Here is a 22,500-nt window from a genome sequence, read left to right on the forward strand (position 1 = left end):
TGTCCTGATTAAAAACTTCTTCTCCTAGATTCAAAAGATGCTGGTTTGCAGGACAGTCCTGCCAACCAACAAACTAAAATTATCCTACTATGCTCCTTCCCTATGGAAATCTTGCTTGTTATTGTCCTGAATAGTAAAACTAAGAATCTCTGTGGTTAGAAAGAACGAGGAAACAATCTCCCTCTTCAAGAGATTCTCCAAGTCTTTCATGTCACCACAAAGTGATCAGTCGTCCTAATTGATTAAAAACAATCATGCAGGCTGGAATATTTAAATATATTCTTCACTTAAGCCTTTCGAAATAAATAATAAGTGTCTCTAAAGCCACTTAACTAAAAATCAAAAAGCAAATTTATAAATGCAACAAATTCTTTAATGATCAAAACTCAACTAAATGTTTCAGTATTCAATTACAACTTGCTTGCTTGGTTTCTCACTCGAGTTTTTTCACACACATAAAACAATTCTGAGTTTTAACTTCTTCTTTTTCCGCATTTCTTTGTTTTTTTTCTCTTTTCGTCGTTTAGAAGTTCTAAAACATCTGAATTCTTCTAATTTTCCTTCTTTTTGCATCTTGTTCTTTCGACCATTCGTCAATGTTCCATCTCTTCCTCCTGTGATACTGACTCTGCACTTTCAGTTTCTGTGTCTTGCAACACATCATTATCTATTCTGATGCTGTTGGAAGCAGTCCTTCAACACTTCTGCTCTTCTACCCTCTGTTTGCAACAAGGTAGGGGATCCACGTTAGATTCTCTGTTCCTGTAGAAGCTGTTGTGGAGACATAACGTCACCTTTCTCTCCAAATCTTCCTTCAACATCTCTGCCTTCTCCTTTCCACTACGTTCACTTGTCCTGGGAATCCTTTTCACAGCGGTGGTCACTGCATTCCGATGATTCACGAAAGCTCGCTTGAAAGCTCCTGCTCCAATGTCCAGCTGATATTCACTGTACACTCTGCCGTGCTTCGACATATGCTTCTTAGCAAATTCGTACTGTTAGCTCTGAACCATGGCATCAATCGTCTTCTTGCCCATATATTTTTCACTTCCATCAGAATGTTTAGAATCTTGCACATTGTCTCAAAAAGATCTAAATCTTTCAGATAATCCAATTTCCGCAACTGTTCTCTCGTTGGCGCTTCCTGTCTATTGTTCTCCCTTAGATGAGCTTCCAGCCATCGTAACGCCATCATAACTCCCACTATCACTATTGTTATGGGCTGTGATGAGTCTGGTAAACCCATGGAGAGCAGCTCTCCAGAGTCCCAGATCAACACCAGATTACTACGCTCGGGATACCACCAAGTCTGCAGCAAGCAGTGGCAGAAAAACTCGTCATGTGTCAACATGATGCTCCTCCAATTGCGTTTTCCCGAAGTTTCCAGTAATGGTTCCAGTTCCATCATCACCCGGTGGACTTCATCATTCTCGTCTACTGTATTGTAATCTGTAACAGTTGATCTTCTCTGTTTCTGTCTATCAAAGTCACTGAAGTTCCCACTTACGTATCCCATGAACTTCCTTCCCAGTATCGATTCCAACTCCTCCTTTGTTCTCTCTGGAACTGCTGAGAACATCTTACATAGCAACTCATAAGATTTTTTGGACATTCGTGTCAGTCTTACACACTTTGGCACGGAGAAGGCTTGATCCACGATCGTTCTCGTACTCTTTACATCCACAGCTACAAAATGCACCGGGTATCTGCTCTTGCACATCGGAGCCAATGTCGAGCCCACCAAGTATCGTGCTCCTGATGGTCTACAATAAGTCTCACTGTGTCTGATGTTCATTTCCGCCTCGATCGCTTCCCTCTATTTTCCTATGTGTTTCTGCTCGGTTTGCAGAACTCCTGGGAATACTTCTACACTGATGGCTGTGACCATCTCATGTTTCTGTTCTAGGTTCAATAGTGACTCTAAAGAACTAAACATGCTGTAGAATCCTAGTGCAGTCACTAGATTCACCTCGGTTCCTCCATGGCAATCCGCGATCAGTTCCGTTTCCGTCCTTGCTTTCATCGCGACCTTCCCAAACAGTATCGTCAATTGCTTGTGTTGTCTCTCTAGGGTCTTCACACATTCCAGACCTCCACAAACGTGACCTTCCAGTCCACAGACTTCCGCCAGACAGCTACCAAGTTTGACCCAGTCTTCTGATCCCCAGCCAGGCAACTCCACTTTATCTTCCCCGTTGCTCCTAGAGGCCGTTATAATCACATTTTATATGATGTTAAGGTCACGCAGGTTACAATCTGCATTCAGCTCCCTCTGCACATCTTGTGTCGCCCGTAATATCGAGTCAGCATTGGGACTAGGACACCATGATGGTCTCATCAGTTCCCACACTACCATCAAGCTCGTTCTCAGTAGTTCATCTGAGAATCCCAACCCAAACTCCACTCTTTTGTCGGATTTTGGTACGGAAGGTGCAGTCACCTCTTCTTCCAAGACCAGTCCCAATTTGATATGAAGATTGGTAGCGCTCTTAATCATTACAATTCTCGACGTTCAGATTCTTAGCAACACTGCCTGCTCGTAATCGAAGAAGCAATCGCGTATGTCTTCACTCAGGAAAGGGTTGTACGCTATCCCTATGATTCCGGATACGTAGCTGTACGACTTCTTCTTGATCGGTCCACAGTACTCACTGGATTTCGGCAGTGCCCCCATAGATTCTTTTGTGAGTGTCAGCTCCTTGTTTGAAAATCTCCTGATTTTGTCTATCTTTCTCATGGGCTCTAACTCCCCGGGTTCTTTCATATTCACCCTCATCGGTTTGCTTTGCTGCATATCCAGCAGTGCTAGCAAGAGTAAGGCTTTCGCTCGCTCATCGCCCTCCCTCAGCATCTTGACACAGGTGTTCAATGCAGGCACTGAAATCTGCTCTATCATGAATCGAATGAAACAGAGAGCGTCTCTCCGCTTCGCACACGCTATTGCTGCTCCCTCTTGGATTATCAGATCCCTCAGGTTCGTCATAAGGAAAACCTTCTCTTCTTTTGACCTCTTCCTTTCTTCTGAATCATATTCTTCGCGAGTCAGTCCCATCATGCACCAGGCAAACCTCAGTTGTAACTCGGTTCTCACGTAAGGTACTGCCATGAGAGCGTGTATTCTTGGCGCAGTCCTCATTTCTTCTTCGAAGTACCGTAACACCACTGCTTTCCATGGAAGGCTCACCAACTGCTCCATCGTTTCTGCCTGTATCGCAGACGACGCTAAAGTCCCGTACGCCATCTGCTTGAGGGTTGTGCCTTGCAACATTGTCTCCAGATAACCCTCCATGGCACTCTTGTCTTCCAGAGCCATCAAATCCCCTCTAGCCGAGTTTCGGTACTCCAACATCTCCATGTATCCACCGGCGGGTTCATCTATCGACACAGCCTCGGATACTGTCAGTCGGTTATACTCCACTGGTACTAGTTGTCCTGCGACACTTCCCTTTCCGTGATCCATGGAAGATGGCTTAAAGTCTTTCATTGTGCTCTCTCCACATTGGCTGCGGTGTCATCTTGATGGGAGAGTTCGCTTCACTTTCATCAGTGGCTGAGTCAATCAACAACTCACTCAATCTCCCTTCACACTCATCAAGCTTGTCAAGGACTTCCCGCATCAATGGTCGGTTGAGACCTGTTTTCAAAGTGGACTGGGTCCCATAGCTCTGAACTACTGTCCAGACTTCTTCCATGAACGCCACTCTGTCCAATCTACATCCCGGCCTGTTCTCCTGGTCTCGGTGATGTACTTCCCACTCTTCTTCGGGCAACGTTCTCAAGAAACGTACTCTGGCTGAGCCCTCTATTCTTCTTCTTCTAGGCGATTCCATGAGGATTCTTTGTTCGTTAATTCTTGAATTGCCAGGAGAGCTGCTCTCCGGCAAACTCCGTTTCATTTCTGTAAAGGCTGACGGAGGTTCCAGTGTCGAAATGCCCTCATCCGCTGGCTCAGTCGTCTCCAACGTATCCGCGTTGTTCTCAAGATCACTGAAGATTCTGAAATCCAGGCTGGATACTCCTCCTGTCGATGCCCTGTCGTCTTCCCCACCAGCTTGACTTGCATCTTGTTGCATGGGTTCTTCCGCTTGACGGCTTCCTCCCTGTCCGTCTTCTCCTTCTGACATATCCTTCTTTGAGCTTGAGGGCCCTTGCTTTTCGTTGTCGGCTCCTCCCGGAAACTTCGGTATGATCAATGTACCGGCCGATCTATCTTCCTCTTCTTCATGGACCACTTTGATTTCCTCACAACCGAAGGGTGCTAGGAAGGTTCTCGTCTGCAGCATTCCTACTACCGTCAACTCCGGTTTCACTCTAGTCAGGATCAAGGAGGCCTCAGGCAGTTCGGTCCTGCCTCTCATCTTCATAGGCGCTAAGCCCAATCCCGCCCATTCCTCGTCAAATCTTCCAGGCTTGAGAGTCGCGGCGTTGCTTATTCGCCTTCTCGTCGCTTGATCGGTATAGGCAAATCGTGTGTATTGTAACACGGCGGCATTTCTCCCTACAAAGTATGGATCCATTGTTCCCACGAAATTCCCTATTCTCCTTTCATTGGTTTCGAATGCTCTCAACCTAGGAGTTTGTACCAAGGAGACTGCTCCGAGCAACATCCTTCTAATCAGAGGGAATTCAGGGATTGCCTCCGGCAGCTTCTCGTAATCACCTCAGTCTTTCATCTCTTCTCTCACTTTGTGATATGCTGCAGTGAGACGAGGAACTCTGGTCATTTCACCATTCGTCTTGTCATAGGGTCTCAGATTCCAGAGCTTTGGAAACACCTCGATGTGCCCTCTCTCTACCTCTCCCATGCGATCACGGAAGTGATCGTCAAAGTTGATGACTGTCATCTCTGGCTCTGATATTTTCGCAAATAACAGATCTTCACTCATGAGCTCCCGCAATGTGTGCTGCTCACACCAGTTCAGTACACTACCGTCCACTGCTGATATGAGGTTCAGGTGCAGCACCGACCTCCTATACGCCTCCACCTTAACGTCAGGGAACGCAAACGTGACTGCTGGTCCATAGATCACTGTCACAAACTCCGTAGCTCCTCTGATCAATGCTAAGGGATCGGTTCTCATAGCCAAGCTCAGATCGGTTAAGAGGGGCATGCCCCCAACATGTCGTCTAACATCTTCTTCTCTTTCGATAGTCTCATCTTTTCCCGTTCCAAAGCGATTTTGTTGCAAGAGATATTGGATAAGAGTGTGTTTCAGGTCTCTTATCTTATTCCACCAGTCCGTGGATTTATTCATATCTAAATTCCTCACCCTCTCTCTCATCTGCTCTGGACAACGTGTCAATTTCATTAGTCCTCCCAAGTTTCCGTGGGTAATCGCAATCAGTGTTAGAAGCCCATCTAACCGCAGGTTCTGGATTCCTTCGGTGAGCAGCATCGCCGGTCCTTTCACGAAACTCTCTGCTCCAAACGTCGCGAACAAGGCTAGTAGTTCCACTATTGACACTTCCACTACTGCTTGGAGGAATTCCTTTATCAAGTAATGAGAGACTTTCGGGGAGACTTTTGCCAAGAAGGACACGGTCCATCCGGCTCCCAACCCTTCCAGCATGCTGTCCGTACGTTCAAAGCCTTCCTGTCCCTTCACTTCCTGGGTCCAGAAGGTTTTCAGGGTAATCTGACACATTCTGTTTACAAATTAAGCGGTCTTTTCTTCAGCATTTTCCGCCAGGTTCACCTCCTTCAACAAGTAGGCATGGATCTTCGTGATCATCACAGGGCCTTGCTCAAAAGCAACTGCACCCAATGCCGCTACTCGAGGACTTAGGCGTAGCCACTGGTTGGCTTCCGGTTTGGTTCTCAAAACCATCGCCTCCAATTGAGCTCTAGTCTCTTGGGAATTTTTCCTTCTCGTGTTTTCACCTGTCACTTCCATTGCTCGGAACCATAAGTCGTTGGACATCGCTACGACCACTCGATGGTCGTCGTCTATTCCGGGTTTCAGTTTGAGCTGTCAACTGAAATTGGACAGTTCCAACCCCAGCACCTCGTCCAACACTAACATGTGCAGCGCATGGTCCTTGAATCGTCTCATCGCGTTCGAGATATCTGACCACACTGCAGTTAGTTCAGCCCTGAGTGGCCTCAGGTTCTCCATCTCTATCATGCGATTTGGGGCGGATATGATCACATCATATTTCCCTTCCGAAAGCAAGGTCACGATCGCATACACAAATTTTAGTCCATCCGGGAGATATGCATACCCGGGAGACAACGCGAATACTATTCTCGGTGTCACCTTGGTGAACAACCCCTCCTTCGTCGCATCCACCACTTCACCCATCGACTCAAGGATATATTTTATCGCTGGCCACACAGCATTCTCTGCCGTTGTAGGATCTCTGAGTCTGCTCAGAAAACCTCTACTGTGTAGATGGTCATTGATGCCAGCAAACACGACCGTAATTGGGTTCATGTCCGTCTGTCTTTGTACCCCTTTAGCCAGAGATACCGATTGCAGTAGGTCCAGATCGACCGCTGCCAACATTATGACGTCCGGCCAAAACAGAGACTTGGAAGTATACACGAACTCTAAATTCGCTACTATCATGATCTTGGCCTTCCTTATTTCTGCCTTATCATAGGCGGCGAAGATGGTCTCATCTTTCTGTATCGCTTTCAATCTGCCGTATCTTTGGACATCACCATCTTGACTCACTAGTTTTGGGTATATTCTTTCCTTTACAAGACCAGGGGGTGTCGTCAGCTGCCTGAACATCTTCACACGTTGTCCAATCGGCGCTCTCGTCGTCAGAAATCTTCCTGGTCTCTCTTCCCGATTCCCCTCATCATAATTCAACCTCACATCCGGCAATGGTCTCGCGTTCACTGGTCCCATTGTGTTATTAGAGGGCAGTCCCTCTAGGTCAGCAAATCTCAAGGCCGTTTATGCTAGCGGCTATCTCAAGTTTATGCTAGCGGCTATCAACCAGTCTACGCCTGTTATCGAGTACAGTCTGCTGACGGATAGCCTCGCTCCATTCAGCATCCTCCTTGCATTTTCAATGAAGCTCACCCTCTGGAGATCCAGCTTCATTAGTTTATCTTTGTATACATGCCAGGGAGATGGTATGGGCCTTGACCACATCAACGATCCTCTGCCCGGGCGTCTCTCCTCTCGACTGGTACTTGTCGTCTCCGATCTCGTTCCGATCTAGACGTGCTGGCTGTCTCTTCGATTGGGTTAACAGGTCCTAGTCTTCTCCGAGGATGAATGGTCCTCCTTACCGGTGCTTCTCCCAATCGATCTTGAACATCCGTCCTTTGACCTGGTTCGCTGGAGCTCTGCTGTCTATAATTCGTGACGGCCAGGACCATCCCCAAGCGTGTTTCCAGGTTAGGAGGCACAAAGGTGGTAATCACCGTTTCGCTCGATGCTCCTTCTTCCCTCAGCACTCCTGTGTCAAAGAGTTCTACCTCCAACTCATCAAATCGCTCCTGGAAGACTCTGTTCAGCCAAGCTTGTCCTTCAATAATATCGAAGTGGATGCCGTCTGTGGTCAGCCTGGCCTGATCCATCGCTCTCAAGTCATGTTCGATGTCCATGAGGATCATCCTTCCGGCATTCCGACTTACGAGATTCCTCATAATATTGTTCCACCTGACCACTCCCCCGTTGTGGATGCCGTCTGTGGTCAGCCTGGCCTGATCCATCGCTCTCAAGTCATGTTCGATGTCCATGAGGATCATCCTTCCGGCATTCCGACTTGCGAGATTCCTCATAATATTGTTCCACCTGACCACTCCCTGCTGCTGTCAAGCTTCTTGCATTCATAGGCACAGTGCAAACGGTCAGTACCGCGCAGTTGAACTTCTGCCAGAGAGTAGTAAACAAGCACACCATCATCGATTCCCATAGTGCTTCCTCCTCATCCGAACTTCTCGAGATGTTGTTCGTTCCAACCGATGATCCGATATAACTGGGCTATAGTCGCCCCTCCGAAGGCCATCACCGTGGTGACCCAAGAGGTCATAAAATTCGATAGTACTCTGACCAAGCTGTCTCCCAGTATCAGATGTGATGTCCCCAGTGGCGGTTGTTGCAGGTTTACTGCCGGGTTCCAAGTCGCTCGATTGAAGTAAGCTCTCGGATCTGTCTCCGGAACTCCCGTGAAGTTGTATCTCAATTGATTGTTCTTTTGTATGTCTATTACACGTGACACTTTCTTCGCTGGCATCTTCTGTATTCTTCTTTCTGGGGCCTTAGAGCTCCCCATTAGTGGCGTCACGTCGCTTATTCCCTGTCTGATCACGGTCTGGGAGAGTCCTACTCTGCCCGTGTCATCGATCGTTCCATAGGGTGCAGTCACCCCGGAACCTGGCGTATTCTTGTTGGCGACCAGTCGTCCAGCTGTCTCTATCAGCTTCCTCACCGTTTGTTCCACGACGGGGTCACCCAAGGTGTCACTAGGGTCCGGGATTGTCACTCGATCTGTTGCTGTCGGGAGCCATGTCTCCGTTGTCTGACTCATTTCTCGAGGCGTCAAGAGCTCCATCGGGGACTGCCCACGAGGAATACTCCTTGCAGGTATCACCTTCTCCACGGCCGTTGTCAACGCCCTCCGTCCGATCGCTCCTTGTATTCCTGCCTAAAAGCGCTCAATTTCTCCACCCTGCTTTTTGTTACAGTCTTCGAACAATCTTTTCCACATGTCTCTGTCGTCCTCCGCGATGAGCATGGTCTTAGTCACCTCGTCCAGCTCCCTCTTTGATCTTTCCAGTTCGTCCTTTATCCCATCCAGATCTTGCATGGTTTGATTCGTCTGAACCTTCTGTTCTACTTTCGCCCTCTTTGGTGGCACAGCTGCTCTCAGTGGTGAACCAGACGAGGCAGCCTCGATGTTAATCTCCTGATGCATTCTCGTCAGCCCAGGTTTGGGCTTGGAGGGCATAGGCATTTCACCTGGTTGATAAGTCCTAGAACTTCCCAATCCAGGCTCATTCGCCAAGTCACTCCCTGAGAGAGCCCCGTTTCTCCACCTCATCACTCTCATGTTCGGGCGGTCTAGTACTCCCCTCTCTCCATATTCTGCCATCAACAGGACTTCCGTGGGGCGGTCCCCACGGTTGTCATGCCCCAAGATGTTGATCAGGGCGGTCAGCAACATGACTACCTCTGGGTTCTCCAGAGCAAAGTCTCGATCCATTAGCCGACGATAGATCGCATCTATCATCGGTCCTACATATGCCTCTGCCAGGTCCATCAATTCATCCAAGTTGAAATTATCCATTCTGTTCTTCAAGTTCGATTCGGTTTGATTCAAAGGTTTGACTCAAGTGAGTAATTAAACGATCAATCAGGATCTAGAAAAAGGTTCACGAATATCACACTTGTCAGTTTCGCCTTAACTTCTCGTTAAAATTCATTTAAAAACAGTCAGATAAAAAGTTTCTGTTCCTAAAATTAGTTAGTATCAATCGGTCTCTAACGTTTTGGAATTCGACCTAAGTTTGGACAGTCCAAACTTTGGATTTATTCCTAAGATCGTCATTCAGTTGTTCATGGTCACTAACCCCTTCTTACCCACGATCTTAATAACATAACACATAACATAACATAACACACATATCACACATATCACACACTACACACAACTTAGTCTTTAGCATAACACCCTCTTGCACGTCACTCAGCCTATACTTAGGTAATTTTTCTTATGTAGATATACTTGTATATTGGTATCAGAGATTATCACGTGTACAAGCGCGTACAATTCCCGAGGATGCAGTCGTCCTCTGTTCGGATCGTACACTGGAAGCGAGAGCTCCTTCACGTCCATTTCCACGAGGAAATCTCTCAACCTCGTCAAAGACAAGACTAGGTTCTCTGGGTCCACGTGCTGCTTTTCCGTCGCCCTCGTTACCAAGAAGCATAGGTATTTTCCCGGTATTTGTGACGCCGCCAGAGGTAAGGCTGCTACGCCCCCTACTCCTGGTCGTTGCTTCCAAAGTAACTCTTTGTTTTTATATTCTCTCTTAAAATCTGCCGCTAACGCTGTCCTGAAACGCATGTCTGCTGTTCTATTTGTGAGTATAAAATCACTGTCTGTTAGTATAATGTTACTTGAATATTCATTTGGTAGGTTAAAATATGACTCAAATACCCTCCCTATGTCAGGTTTCTTAGGTTCTTCGCCTGTTTCTGCTTCTAAGTCTCCTGTCTCTCTTGCTATTCTTAATTTTTTTATTATCAAGTTTTCAGTGTGGGTAAGTCCTACCCCCACTCCCCGGACAAAAAAAAATCATTCGACGTCCCCGTCGATCACATACCGGATATCAAGTCGAGGTTAGAAGCTGGAAAGAGTAGTTGTCCTTCCTGGGCAGCCCAGGAAGCATCATCTCGTTCGGTCTTGATGTATTTCATGCTTTGACGATCTACGTCTTGAATCGTGACGCTGGTCTCTTTAGGGTCTGATGTCATTTCGTTCAGCCACTCCAAGACTCGCAGATTAGTGAGATCTTCTTCGTAGGACTCCAATTGCTCCTCGTCGAATTCTACTTCGGGTTTCGACATGTCCTCGATCCATTCCTGGTGGTGATCATCTACTATGTCGATGTCTTGTGAGACTGTTATGCCTTCTAGACCCACCATTTCTTTCACTATCTTTTTCAGATCTATCCTGTCTTCTACAAAGTCGTCACCGTAACGGTTGTATTTCTTTCTGGTTCTTCTCCCGTCGCCTTGTCGAGTCTGTATCGTGAACGGGAGATCTGGTTCCAAATTTTTGGGAACCTCAGTCTGTTCGGGATCCTACCAATCTTCCTCTGCGTAGGGTAAGGTTTCATCATCTGCTTCAATCACCTCGTTTGGATCCAAGTCCAGTGGTGTATTTGTTCCTTCCTCTACGACTTCGTCTCCATCGTTTTTCTCCCTGGTGCCTTTCTCGTTCTCGTTGACCTCACAAGCAGGATCTATCATCAGATAGTCCCCTTCTTCTATGTCTGCGGGTATACACCAGTCTTCTGTCGATGGATTGTGTGGCTTAATGTTCTCGTAGTGGGCGGCTCGGCCAGTACTCAGTCTATAAAAGCGTCCCTCCTGGTGCACCTCTGTAATCATGAAGGGTCCCCTCCACTTTTTAGGAGCTTTTTTGACCCTTTCGGTGGTATAACGTTCTGAAATACCCATACGTAGTCTCCCACGGAGTAAGCTTTTGCACCAGCTGCTTTCTTGTCGAAATTTTTCCTCTACCTTGCCTGTGCTTGCTGAGTATTTCGTCTACACAAATCGTTCAACTCCTGTTGACGTCTGATCACATCCATCACGTAGACCTGTGGAGACGTTTTCTTTCCCTCATACTCTGGGTAGAAAAAGGTTAAGGGTAAAGACTTCTCGTGTCCAGTTAGCATCATGTGTGGACTAACTCCAGTGGTGGAGTGTTGCGTGCTATTATTGGCTCCCATCACCTGTGGAAGGTATCTGTCCCAATCGGTCATGTACCTGGAACAATATACTCTCAGCATCGACACTAACGTCCTATTCTGTCTTTCCACTAAGCCCTTCGTCTGGGGGTGGTACGTCGTGGAGTGAGCCTGAGCAATCTGCGAGCGTCTCATAAGCTCTTTCGATAGCTCTCCTACAAAAGCTGTTCCATTATCCGATTGAAACGTCATCGGACAACCATGTCTCGCTATCCACGTATTGATCAGGTGGTCGCATGTCTCTTCCGCCGAGGCAGTTATGCAGGGCACGGCCTCTGCATACTTCGTAAAATGATCTATCATGACCAACACCTGATTATAACCAATGTCTGTCATGCATATCTTTTGGTGATCTATCTGCACCACCTCGTTTAATTCAGACTACTCGATCGATTGTAAAGGAAATCGCAACTTCCTTGGATCCCTGACCTGTTGGCATGACAGACTTGCTGTTACCCACTTCTCGCATGCCTTTTTCATTCCAGACCACTCAAAGCGCTTCAGGATCCTCTGATATACTTTGTCGATCCCCTGATGGCCCATCTGATCATGCGACCTGAATAATAGTTCTGTCTGATAGAGTTGCGGCAACACTATCGCGTTATACTTGTATAGGACTCTGTCTTCTTCTCTTCTTTTGCAAGCCACAATCCCGTCCTTGTTCAAAAATAACCTCCCTTCCTTCTGCATGAAGTACTGTCTCAGGATACTGTAACTGTCTTCCTCGAGGTCCCCTTTCTCCGGAGAACCATTCTCGATCCATTTTTTCAGGTTGCTTGTCATGCGATCATTTCTCTGCGCCCTTAGAAGATCCGAGAGTCTGTATCTCGCCTTCAAGTACGTCTTCATGACCCTCATCTGACTATTCAGCTCGTTGGGCTGGTGTGTGTCCTCTTCCATCTTAACGCACCAAATCTTCGCCAGCGGGTGTGTTTCTTGCTTGAACGGCTGAAGATCAGTCCTGACTACCTCTTTTTGTGGCAACAGACTTATCGAACGTTTCGATACTGCTATTGTCTCCAAATCATCCGCTGCGTTGTCAGAGACTCTTTCGCTTGGTATAAGGTAGCGATCACTGTCAGGATCCTGGTACACCTCTCTGTCCAGATCCCTTGCACGAGTTTCCACTAGTAGTGTGTGGATCGCTAGTTCGGACAGTTCTGATCCCGAGCTCGAGTTCCTGTCTGAATAGGTGTCAATTCCTGAGTTTTGGGAAATTTCATTTGTTGAAGAGGTTGTGATGGAGTCTGCGCGCTCCTCCAGATCATGTCTGTGCCTTCTTCGCATCCATCTGAACTCCCCGGACAAAACCTTGTTCTCCAGGTCCTGTTTCTCATCAGGAATTTTTTCATCTATCTCAGACTCCCCGGACAAAATTTCTTGTCCCGGGTGTTGATCTTGTACTCGCTGGCTCTTCTCGTCGTTCGTCTCCCCGGACAAACAATCTTGCAGCAGGTTTTGTTCTACTTTCTCACCTTCTTTATCCTGGTCCACAAAGGTAACGGTTTTACTTCGCGTACTGCTTCCCTGTTCTTTCCGTCCGTAAGAAGTACTGGTTAAAACCTCGTGTGGTATTGAGGATACTAGTTGCTGAACTATTGTCCTACAATCCCTCTCGTTCTCTTCGTGTTGTCGTCTGGACGGCATTATCTTCACCTTCTCCCTGATTGATAGTGAAGCCACTGCTGCTGTCCACTCGGGGTCATCTCTGGTCACTTCTCTTTCTAACAATCCACCCAGCAACCGCATCACTTGCGGTGCGACCTGCACCGTTTTTTCCAGTAATGAGAGGCTGTTTATGTTCATGCGAGAGAGTTCCTGCTGGACCAGGTTTGAGCGCAGCAACAGATCCAAGGGCACCGGGTCCGTTTGGATAGGATTTTTATCTCGGCTGCTTTTTCGACAGGTAACTCAGGATGCCCTGGAATTGGATGTCCAGACTTATCTAACCATCTCGTTAAGGGAAGCGCTTCATAAGTTTCTTTGTCCAGAAACGAGAATCCCTCCTTTATTTCTGCTTGATTGGCTTGCTTTTGCTCCAATCTTTCATAGAAGTCAGTTTTCTTACTGAGGTTGTCAGCATTCTGGTGTTTGTCACGCATCCTGTGCTCGATTATCATGTGGTAGCCATCCAATCTCACTATCCATCTACCAATATAACTCTGATCCATCGAGTAGGTCTTCAACAAGGATAACGCTCTGTTGTCCACGCGTAACTTGATGGGAGCGCTCCCATAGTGTGCACGGTACTTTTCCACGAAAGTGACTACTGCAAACATTTCTGCTTTTGGTGCACCATATTTCATCTCAGTGTCACTCAAGATTTTGCTGCCATATGCAATGGGACGGAGAACTGTTCTTCCATTCCACTCTTGTTCCTGATGCAATATTCCTGAGATGGCTACTACTGACGCGTCTGTGTCAAGAACATACATGCCATTTTCTGTAGGCAGCCTAGTACTGGCGCTTCGCACAGTTCCCGCTTTATGTTTTCGAAGGCAACCTGTGCTTCATCGTTCCATTCGAACTTCTTTCCTTTGTTGCGCACCAGCTTCTGCATTGGATACACCTTGTCTACATACCCTTTGATGAATTCACGGTAACAATTGGCAAACCCTAGGAAGCTCATTAGCTGTGTGTCTGTTCTCGGAGCCTTCCATGTCAACACAGCCTCTACTGCTTCCGGATCTGGCCTCACACCATGCCTGTCCACTATTCTTCCCAGGTACTTAATCGAATTCCTAAGGATTTCACATTTTGATGGTTTGCATTTCAAGCCTGCTCTTTTCATACATCCAAAGACCTCATCGAGCCTATCAATGTGGTCTTCCAGGGTCGGTGTTGCTGTGACTACGTCATCCACGTAACACATCACGAGATTCCCGTACTTCTTGGTCACTCTGGTCAAAGCCTGAGCCATCAGTCTTTGAAAAGTGGCCATTGCATTGCACAAGCCGAAGGGCATCCTCTTCCACTGGTACAATCCCAATTCGCACGCGAATCCGGTTTTCTCTCTATCCTTCTTCCGCAGAGGGACCTGCCAGAAGGCCGAACCCAAGTCCAGTGTTGTGAAGAACTTGGCATCACCAAGTTTGGAGAAGCTCTTGTCTATTCGCGGTATCGGGTGGGCATCTTTTTTCGTCACCGCGTTCAAATAGCGAAAGTCGCAACAAAACCTTAGGTGCTCCCCTTTCTTTTTTGCCATTACCACCCCGCAAGCCCACGGCGATTTCGAGGGTTCTATCATGTCGTATTCGAGCAGCATTTCGATTTCCGCTCGGCACGCTTGCGATTTGTGTGGTGTCATTCGTCTCGCGCCTCCTCTGTGCGGAACGGCACCTTCTTCCAGTCCAAGTTCGTGTTCGACGAAGTTACAGCAACCGATATCCGCTTTATGTTTTGAAAATACATCTGCGTTCCGATTTAAAACGTCCCGCAATTTTTCGAAATCTCCCTCTTCTATTTTCCCTTTTAAATGTTCTATCTCTGGCAAAACCGGTTTGTCAGATTCTAGTTCGTATGAAGAGGGGCGTTCCGGAAAATTCGAGCAGCTCGATAAGCCGTCGTCCGTTTCGGATTTCATTGAAAATAATTTATGATTAGATTTTAATTCATTAATCCTTTTTAAAATTTTATCTTTGTTGACATGATAAGGACAGTCTTTCACATTATGTTTCTTCAAGTTTTGTGTCTCCTCATAGTCGGTCCTCATCGGCAAAGCGTAACCAAGCTTCTTTCCACGCTGGATTGAAACCGTGGTGTCCAGTGTGTTCAATAACACACTGATACACAGTCCGTTTCGCGTTACCGAGAAGCTCCGGCCTAAAATCACCCAACTCTGACTATTTGGATTCGGTACTAAGCAAACCTGTTTCCTATCACTTAACGAATTCAAATTTCTCATTCTAAAAATTGCCACCACAGCTTGTCCTGGTTGTAGTTTTACTTTTCTATCTAAAAAAATTGGCACCTTGTTTTCGTCTGTTATTATCCTATTAATTGGTTTCTTAACATACTTCCGGTCCGGGTTTCTAATCCGTATCAGACCGTTGTTCAAGTCAATCATCAGGTTAAAATTCCTGACAAAATCTCAGCCCAAGATGAATTGGTCGGTGTCGTCTAAATTCTCTGCTACCAGGAAGCTCATCCATAGATCTCGTCCTTCCATGTGGCGAACTGTTATCGGCGTTCTTCCGGCTACGTAAATCGCCCGGACATTCGGATATTCGTCGGAATCAGATCTTCCCTCGTGAAGCCCATTCTTTCCCAAGTTTTTATTGGCATCACACTCACTACCGCTCCTGTGTCCAGAAGCCCTGTGACTCCGTTTTTCGTTCCGTTGGTGTCGAGCAGATGTGCGGTCACATCTGCTTCAGACCCAATGTGTACTGCATCTTGTTCCATCATGGCGTCATGGCCTATTGCGGACTTTGAGTTCCTCCTCACCCAAATAGATCTGCCCTATCTGGTCACTGTCTGTTTTTACATAAGTCCTAGTGTAGATACTGGTCCCATCCACGTTCAGCATCACTTGATACGGCCCATAGACCTCCAGGTAGCGTCCATGAAGTTTCTTTGTGCGAGGGCCACCCGTTGTTAGTAGTGCTCGCACAGCTCTCGACTCAGTGCGTGGCTCCACCTGCCTCAGATAATCTGCATATGTGTCCAAATGCATCAAAGTGAACTCTGATGGCTCACTCAGATTTCTGATTACCTGGTGTCCAGCCACTGAAATTATCGACTGTATCTTGCTTCCTTGTGGCACCATGCCGAACCTCTGACCGGAGATCACATTAAGTTTCATGCTCAAACTGCTTGGTGCTTTAGTCTCCTCGACCTCCGTTGCTTCGAAGGTATTCAGTTGCTCCTGTACTTTCTCATTCTCCAGTTCGAGTTTCACTCTTTGTTCGATCTCTTTCGTCACCAGTTCCTGCTGCACTCTATTTAGAGCAACCCTCGCGGCTGCCCTATAATCAATCTTGAAGTCATCGGCCGCAGTCACTGGTTCCGGTTCACGTGTATCTTCAGTTAGCGCTTGCATTTTCTTCGTCGCCAGCTCTTGAGGTTTGTCTTTTCTGCGTGCCTCCGCTTCACTCAACAGGCAAGCCTTGCTGGCTTTCACTCCTGACAAAGCTTCTTCATGCCTTGGATGCTTGATGTCTGCCACTGCATCCCAGAATTGCGCACAACCTGATTTAAAATGACCTTCCAAGTTGCAAAAGAAACACCTCGGGCCGAATTTTGCAATTACTCCTCTCATGAAATCCTCATGGTCCAATTCTGACACATCTTTGTCCTCGAGGCTAAAACCTATTGCTTTCATGCCTTGTTTGTAAGTTGGGCATGCCGACACATGATGTCTGTTGAACTGCAATTGGCACAAGAGCGTCTCTTGTCCATATCATCCCTCGGTTTGTACCAGTTGTTCCCTTGGTTTGCTGGCCCATTGTTAAAATTGCCATAATTGTTCATATAATAACCAGATCTCGAAGGAGATTTCAATAAAAGATATTCTTTTGACTTCTGGTGTTTGCGCATTGGTTGATAGTGGTTTGTAATGCGTTGCCAGCATTGTCCGAAGTTCATCATTCTTCACACGATCGATGAATTTTAAGGCTACTGCCAGGTTCATCCTTCGGTTTGACTCATCCGGTTGGCTGCCTCTTCTCAGCATTTCCAAGTCGTCTAGAAACTTGTCTATCGTTTCAGCCTCTCGTTGCCCCCGTTTCTCGAAGCGCATCATCGCCTGGTGCCCCTGCACCCCTGATCCAAAACGGTGTAACAAGATTTCGAAGACTTTCTCGGCTGTGTCACGCTGATGTTGCTTCTTGGCCATGAGACAGTTCAGGGCTGTCCCTTTCAAGTTACTGGTGAGCGCACTGCATTCTTGTCTTTCCGACAAATCCTCTTCCTCGAAATGCAGTTTCATTACCTCTATCCAGGTATCAATACAGTCATCAGATTCGTCTTTATAGCATCTTGGTTTCTTAAAGACTCTTCTGGACTTCTCACTGCGTTCATTGGTTCTGGATAACCTTGTAAGAAATGTCTCCAAAGACCAGTTTAGGGGTTCAAAGGCTGTGGCCATTGCCGTATCATCCCTTGAGTGTCCCGCCTGAGTGTCCTCACACCTTGTCAAAGGCTCTGTATTCGGTGCATCCCTGCAATTCGAATCGCCGTGAGTGTTTCCCCCTTGTCCCACATGACTCCTCCCTGGGCTCGCATGTCACCTGTTACCGGAATCACTTCTCCCAGTCGCATGTGTGCCTTGCGTTGGTCGTTCGTTAGAGGTCTGTCTGTTCCCCGTTGAACTTGCTCTACTGTTCGGGCCCCATGTTCTATTATCCCTTGTGGCATAGCCTGATGAACTGCCCCTACCTCTAGTGGATCCATATGTCCTCCTCCTTTGATGGTCATTGAAGTTCACCTTCGGCTCCCTGCTGGGACCTCCCGAGTTCGTTTCCCCTTCTTTTTGTCCACTGTTGCTGCCTAGTAGCCCGTCCAACCTATCCATGATAGCCTGAGTTCGCCTCTCCATCATCGCGTCTATCTTTGTGTCAAGAGTCCCAAGATACTGCTCTTGCTGAATTCTTAACTTCTCCGTGTCGTCTCTTAAGCGTAACCCTCTCTGTTCCGCTTCTCATGTCATTCGCGACAAGTTCTTCGCTTTGTGCTCGTCCGTTCTTTCATTCAAGCGTTTTTCGCTCCTACCAACATCTTGTCAATTGCGGTTTATTTCTTCCCGCAGACTTTCTCTTTCAATGTGAACTGCTCTTTCTAGTTCACTCATCCTTATGGACATCTGTTCATTTTGTTCTCCTATACTGCCCACTATGTTGTTCAAGGCTTTTTCTAGTGCTGCCCCGTTATCCACGAGTGGTGTCACTAGTGGTGGTGTAACCCTGTCGGTCCCAGGTAGCTTCGTGCTGGTCGAGATTCCCGCCTTGACTCTCTGCCTCGACGTCTTTTCATTATCCACTTCAGGATCCACCAATGCGTTGCCTAGCCCTTTATTTCTACTCTCCCCAGTTCGCGGCTTTGAATTTGTCATAATCGCGAAGCCTCTCGACTGGCCCGGTGTGTTTACCTCTTTGCTTATCGTTCTCACCACACCAAATTTGTCCATGGTTCCAGTCTCTCTTTCGACGTATGACTCATTCTCCTGGGTCGAACTATTGAGGCTGACTTGAGACCCAAAGTCCACTTGCTCTTCTTCGTCCTCCTCCTCCTCCTGGGATTCACCTTCATTTCCTGTGCCCACTCCCATGGTGAATGGAAAGATGTTTCCTAAGGTGTTCCTCATTCTTTCTGAGAACGATGAGGACGTTGTTTGTTTCTCAGTCCCGCCTGCCATCATGGTGTTGTCTGTTGGAGATCTTCTAGTTGCCACTATTTCAGTTGAAATGTCGGACAGTTCCGACATCTCCTCTCAATCCAATGTCCCGGTGGAAGTGGCAAAATCATGGCCTTGTTCTACCGGAGTAGATTCACTCGCCAGCCTTCTGCCTCTCCCTTCCAGTCCATGTACTTCCTGGTTGTCATTCGTATTGACCTCCACTTCTAACATTTCTTTTCTCTCTTCTGAGGTCTTCTGACTCCTCGTTTTAAACATTCTGCCTGAAACCGTCTCCCCTTTGTCGGTCCGGGCTCGTTTGATCCGATCCACAAAAGGGTCGGTCATTGTTTTTCTTTGCTTTTTAGGTATGAATTTCCTAGAGCTATTACCTCGTTTAGGTATCCTTGACTTGTCTAGACTCATTCTCAATTTTTCACTTCTTAATGCCTATACACTCAATTCGATTGCTAGTGACTTTATAGTTTGACTATCAATAATAATGACACAACACAATAAATTTCACAAGATTCTTTTAAAGAGTGACCACGAATACCTGTATGTTATCAGAGTACAGTTTGTATATAAATTATTCACACTAACCGATTATCGGTCGTAAGATTTGAGAACTAGCACAATATGATGTTATCAGTCAATTTAAAAGATAGTGTACTCACTACCCAATCAAGCACAAATTATGTTGATTTAAAATCAAAAACAAAAAAATTATAATGACAGAATATGAATACCTCTATAAAAAAACGTATGTGTATTGTACTTTTAGTCGGTCGCAGTACAATAGTCGAACTTATATTTTAAAGAAAAAGCTTTCCCTGCTTGGTGCTGCACCAAACAGACAAAATTTGAAGGCAGTAATTTTCTCAAGTGCGCGTCTATTGCACCCACCGAGTACTGTGTTACCTATCTGCCTTCGGAGTGCCCGAGCTAGACCTACTAAAATCCTCAGGGCAGTCACTTTTCACAAAAACGTATTGGGTTTCAATCTACACCAATGAATTACGCTCTTTTTAGTTTACCCTTAGTGTAGCGAATATCCGAGTTCGGACCTGTTTTGTTTTGGTCTGGTTTTTATTGAAAGGCAAGTTACCAGTGCAGTCACTGATTCCTAGCCTGTCTGCTAATTACCTAATACCTCTCACTGTAGTCTTTCTTCTGTTTACCTAAGTCCTTTAAAAAATTAATACCCCTCCGGATTGGCAAAAATAGGACCCTTCAGGACTGGCAAAATTTAGACCCCTCCGGACTGGAACCCCTCTGAGTTAGCAAATATAAGACCCCTCCGGATTGGGACCCCTCTGAGTTAGCAAATATAAGACCCCTCCGGATTCGGAACCCTCCGAATTTGAAAAATTTTTGACCCCTCCGGATTGAGAGCCCTCTGGTTTTGTAAAAGTAGCTTTTCGGAGATTTCCTTCTTTCAACATATACCTCTCTGGATACGTTCTCCGATGCTATATTGCTTTTTAAATTAACCAGGAAGGGTATGTAATGCTTTCCTAGACCCTTCCGGATTGAAGTTAAGCCTCTTATTTGACAATTCACGCTAACGGTGAAGGGTCTTATCGCTAGCCTAACTTCGGCTCGATTAAGGTTTTCCTGTGCCTTTAGCCTTCCCTTTTCGTCTAGAACAGCCTAAAGTTACTTTATTCAACCGCTATTACCTTTTGGTAGGGGTGTAAGGGCTTTCCTGAAAAAATTTATAAAACGTGAAGGGTCTACCCTCCCAAATTGGTGAATTTGCTAAAAACAATCTCAAAGACTTTTCACGCTTACTTATCCGAAAAACTTTTGTCCCTATCAGTAAGCTCGGCTAATTTCTGATCTATTGGTTCCAAGATCAACTGGATATGCCCAGTAGTTCCAAAGTTTTTAACCAAAACGTCTTTTTTCTAAAGCCTATAATCTTCTAGTTTAATGCAAAAGACCCGATCTAAAACGCTTTAGTTGAAAAAATTTGCGAAAAACTATGCTTTCTGTACCCCTCCGGATTGATGAATCCACCAAATCAACACGTTAAGTTCGATTTCTCTGCAACCCAGAAGGCTTTCAGGAAGCGGGTTTTAAAACTTGTAGATACACTAGTAGACGTTGTCCGAACAACTATTTTTACTGTCCTAACTCAAAAATTTCAAAAAAATTTCTAAATTTATAGTGTTCCGTTTTCTCAAAATTCACGAAAATTCGGTTTTTGGTTCCAAAATAGTGCCATCCACTTCCGAACTAAACTTAACCGGTTCTATCTATTATAGTAGTGCAGTTACGATGTAACACACTACTTTAGCGCTTTTTTCCGTTTCAAAAAATGTCAATATCTCAAAAATTGCGACTTGTGGGGGGATCAAATTACCGCTATTTTGCCCTAAAAACCGGTCTGCTTTCTGTGTTTTTCACTGAAAAACGGTATAGGAGTATTAATATAGGCTATATAAGTAATAAAATTAGTAATACTATACCTCTCCGGGTTTGTTTAATATCCGAATTAAGGTGCTTAACTCGGATATTCGCAGCTCGGTGAAGGGTCACTACAGTGCAGCACTGTCGAGCCCCCCACAGATTACTATCTTAATTTTTGTACCAAAAGGGATACAAAAATCGTTAACGATACCCAACAGTCGATTGTTGTTGTTGTTGAGCCCCTTCTTGTTGCTCCTTGTGCTGCTTGCCGGATCAGTCTTCTCCCAAGACCCCTCCTGATTGAGCGCAAATCAGCTGACCTTTCCGGATTGAGCGCAATTTATCATTAACGTACTTAAATGCTCAAATAACCCTACAGTACAAGCCTCAGAAACGGGCTACAAAAATTGATCGTAACGATCCTGACTGATATAATTGCCTGTAACAACAATATATCTATCAACAACAAACGGGAGGGTCGGATCACATCTTGTCTGGGGGGATGATTTCTACTGATTTTTTACTTTTTTACTGTTTTTGGTTTTTTCGGTTATTTTTTATGTTTTTTGTTTTTCTTGGGTTTTATACTACTTTTTGTTTGGTTTTATATATATCTTTATGTGTTTTTGGTCACAAACCTCTCAGGGAACGAGGGGATGGCCGATCCCCCCACCCTTCCTGGTTCGTGAATTTTTGGTCTTAACTAGGTTAAAAAGCTATTCACGGTAATCCGGAAGGCTTCCGCGTTCCGAACTACCTTCCGGCCCGGCGGTTTTGGCCTATTAAGGGCGTTAATGTGAGCATCCGCTCGGCGCGGAGTGCTCGTTAACGGTTCTGCCGGTCATGATGTTAAAAAAGAATAACACCCAGGAGCGCCATAAAAACATCTATGTAACATTCGCCCGGAAGATACATATCGACGGAAAATGAAGCTAGGTTTTAAGACGACTGGCCAACGTCTAAACAGAGCTCTATATGCTTTTCACCGTCTCTACCAAGCCAGTACTTTCGGTGGTCTTTCTAACATCGGGTCGAAAAAAAACGTTACTGCTTTCGGCTTCGGTCAAAACACTCAAATTAACTAGATTGCATGCAGAAATAGTGAGCTCATGGCTGGGTCTCAGTATCCCCAGACCACGAGGTCACTCCATAAATCAGGGCTACTACTATTTATTGAATTATTATTGTTTTTGTTCAGTAGATAAAAATCATCATCTCCATCGAAGATGGATCAACCCTTTCCCCCAACTCCTAGCTTCTCATCCTAGCAAAATGAATTCAGATGTTAATTAAATTCAACTCAGGACATGAC

This window comes from Symsagittifera roscoffensis, chromosome 6, assembly GCF_963678635.1.
Source record: "Symsagittifera roscoffensis chromosome 6, txSymRosc1.1, whole genome shotgun sequence".
NCBI classification, from domain to species: domain Eukaryota; kingdom Metazoa; phylum Xenacoelomorpha; order Acoela; family Convolutidae; genus Symsagittifera; species Symsagittifera roscoffensis.